We start from the raw sequence: 3,718 nt of genomic DNA, 5'->3' as shown, positions 1-3,718 counted from the left end.
AACATCTTGGACATTTTACTAGACTGTACGTGAGTTGGACAAGGACTAGAATTTTAAGCTACCTATTACCCCAATAATGTTATAATATGAAATAATTGGAGCACAGCCCCTTTAAGAAGAGTAGAGTACGTGAGTTGAACATGGACTGGAATTTATAGCTACCTATTACTGTTTATATCTCAAGGTTTATTTTGATTTAAAATAATTGGAGTGTACCCCATTCGAATTTACAGCTTCTATTACTGTTAATTACTGTTAATTAGGCAAAGCCCTATACTGATGAAGTGAGTCAGTATGTACAAGCAGTATAGAATCATCTAACTATTTTTAAAATTAAATAATCTCATCTTCATGATACTGTAGCTGGGGGGGGTGGAGCACTAATGTTTACATTCGTCTAGTTACAAAATATATTTTGGTATCCTGTGAATAAAATGCATTGACCACAATGACCATTGCTCTCCTTATTAGACTCTTAACTGATTCCTTAGAACCCACCAATCACTAAAAACGAGACACCTACGGTGCATGGCCTCGCCTCTATAGCTGCTATGGTGCATGCCTGCACTTCAATAACTGTTTGATTATCAGCATGAAGAGAGTCTGCTCAACACTAGCTTCCTACAGTTGCACTTGCTCTTGAATACCTGCAGAAGTAGCAGCACTGCAGCACATACATGCAAGCAGCTCCAGCCCCTCCCATGCATGTAGATTGAAAGGTGTGGCATTCCATGAGTGGCAGCAAGAAGACCATGTGAGAAAGAAGCTTCACTTTTTCTTTACTAATCAGCAATATATATGATAAACTTGCTGACAAAAAAAGTTGCTGCCTTTGTATATTTGAGATAGTATAGGTACTTTAGTACCTATAACCCAGCAAGTTGTTGCTCTAGCGCTGCACAAACGAGTGACCTCAACAATTTCAAGTAAGTATAACTCTTCATCAAGTAAGATTTAGATAAATCTGTTCATATCATTTAAAGGCCATGTTCTAATCTACTGAAAAATGCTACCAGCTATCTCTAAAGTGCAAACACAACAGAACTTGGCCCAACTACTCAATTTTCTTACTTTGAAGCTTCTGTACCTAGCACTTGTATTTGAGCAACACAAAACAGTTAAGAAAGACTTTTCCACGTCAAAAAGAAAGATCTAGGAGCTTAGAACATGCTGTACTAAAGTTATTGTTTATTAAAAACAAATTTCAGTTGTACAGAATGAATGAATGACAGACACACACAGCAACTACCTATACCTCGCGTAGGCGAGGCCAATTATTTTGCAATTCATCAAAATGTTACCCCTTGAAAATTACCAGTTATATGGTATTTTCCTATTTTATCAATAGAATTTTGAGTAATTTTGCAGTCAGTAAATTTTAACAAATTTTGTGTTTAAATAGGATAGGCATTACCCAACTTGAAATAAACCCCACCATTTTGAACCATATGTACATGCTCAATGGTATAATAAATTAATAATAGTTTCCTGTTACTCACCCACACATACTTACATCATTAATAAAGTCAATAGTTAATAATTATTAATAATCACTACAAGGTATGACAGACTGTAATATTGAAATGACATAATAATATATCAGCACAATGTAAACACACTTATGTGTGTGGGGGACAGTATTTAAGTGTTAGGATGAGTTTTCATCTCTGTGAACTTGAGACTAATGAATACATTTTTCCAATGGTACCAAACAATTCCTTGATAATTATTAGTTGCAGTATTAAAATAACGACCATTAAGATTTGAATTAGCGCAGTTATTATACCACCAGGCACCAGTGTAGGCCTGAGCACAATTATATGCATAGTTATCATTATCATTATCTCTTGTACTGAATCTCATTCCATTAAGATACCAGATCAGATCATCTCCAGCAGTACCAGAGTATCCTCCTACTGTTAGCATATATTCAGTACTACCATCACTAACACTGAATGTAGAGTAGTTAGCATAAGCTGTGTTCCCCTCAAAGTCTTCCAGGTCCACTCTTAGTGTGTTTGATCCTTCTTTAGTAAGACGATGAATCTTGCTCAATCCTAACCAAAACTCACCAGTAAGGTTACCAAATCCGTTCTCATAGTCAGTCCAGTTCCTATAGAAATCAACAGATCCATCTTGTCTCCTCTGAAATACAGTCCATCCACCACCATCAGTCTCCATATCACAGTATACCTGTGATCCAATAGTGTATAATTATAAATTAATTTTAACTAACTTCAAATGGAGTCCCTCCATCAGGATTAACAGTATAAACACCACTAGTAGTATTACCATCCTCAAACAAGCTCTTACAATCATCTATAATACAAGATTAAATACTTCTACTATTAGTGCAGTAACTTTTTGGACAAGACTTTCGTCGTACTTTAGAACATAGAATATATCTTGTTATACCAATTCCTCTAATGGTAACAGTCTGCCCTAAGTTACTAATGATACAGCATGTCCTTATATACAGTGATGGTTCATGTTTATATCCAGTACAATCAGCCATACAATAAGATCCTTCTCCTTCATCAATGGTAACTATTAAACACAGCAACAACAACATAAAGATGAACATCTTTGACATTTTACTAGACTGTACGTGAGTTGGACAAGGACTAGAATTTTAAGCTACCTATTACCCCAATAATGTTATAATATGAAATAATTGGAGCACAGCCCCTTTAAGAAGAGTAGAGTACGTGAGTTGAACATGGACTGGAATTTATAGCTACCTATTACTGTTTATATCTCAAGGTTTATTTTGATTTAAAATAATTGGAGTGTACCCCATTCGAATTTACAGCTTCTATTACTGTTAATTACTGTTAATTAGGCAAAGCCCTATACTGATGAAGTGAGTCAGTATGTACAAGCAGTATAGAATCATCTAACTATTTTTAAAATTAAATAATCTCATCTTCATGATACTGTAGCTGGGGGGGGTGGAGCACTAATGTTTACATTCGTCTAGTTATAAAATATATTTTGGTATCCTGTGAATAAAATGCATTGACCACAATGACCATTGCTCTCCTTATTAGACTCTTAACTGATTCCTTAGAACCCACCAATCACTAAAAATTATTTTGCAATTCATCAAAATGTTACCCCTTGAAAATTACCAGTTATATGGTATTTTCCTATTTTATCAATAGAATTTTGAGTAATTTTGCAGTCAGTAAATTTTAACAAATTTTGTGTTTAAATAGGATAGGCATTACCCAACTTGAAATAAACCCCACCATTTTGAACCATATGTACATGCTCAATGGTATAATAAATTAATAATAGTTTCCTGTTACTCACCCACACATACCTACATCATTAATAAAGTCAATAGTTAATAATTATTAATAATCACTACAAGGTATGATAGACTGTAATATTGAAATGACATAATAATATATCAGCACAATGTAAACACACTTATGTGTGTGGGGGACAGTATTTAAGTGTTAGGACGAGTTTTCATCTCTGTGAACTTGAGACTAATGAATGCATTTTTCCAATGGTACCAAACAATTCCTTGATAATTATTAGTTGCAGTATTAAAATAACGACCATTAAGATTTGAATTAGCGCAGTTATTATACCACCAGGCACCAGTGTAGGCCTGAGCACAATTATATGCATAGTTATCATTATCATTATCTCTTGTACTGAATCTCATTCCATTAAGATACCAGATCAGATCATCTCCAGCAGTACC

At 34.5% G+C, this 3,718-nt stretch overlaps 1 pseudogene; it reads right to left on the bottom strand.

Moving 5' to 3' along the window:
- Positions 1-1,550: 1,550 nt before the first annotated feature.
- Positions 1,551-2,319, bottom strand: LOC109590088 (fibrinogen C domain-containing protein 1 pseudogene; annotated as a pseudogene).
- Between the last annotated feature and the right edge of the window lie 1,399 nt (positions 2,320-3,718).

This window comes from Amphimedon queenslandica, unplaced genomic scaffold, assembly GCF_000090795.2.
Source record: "Amphimedon queenslandica unplaced genomic scaffold, v1.1 AMPQUscaffold_10518, whole genome shotgun sequence".
NCBI lineage: Eukaryota > Metazoa > Porifera > Demospongiae > Haplosclerida > Niphatidae > Amphimedon > Amphimedon queenslandica.
This window is presented reverse-complemented; position numbering and strand designations above follow the sequence as displayed.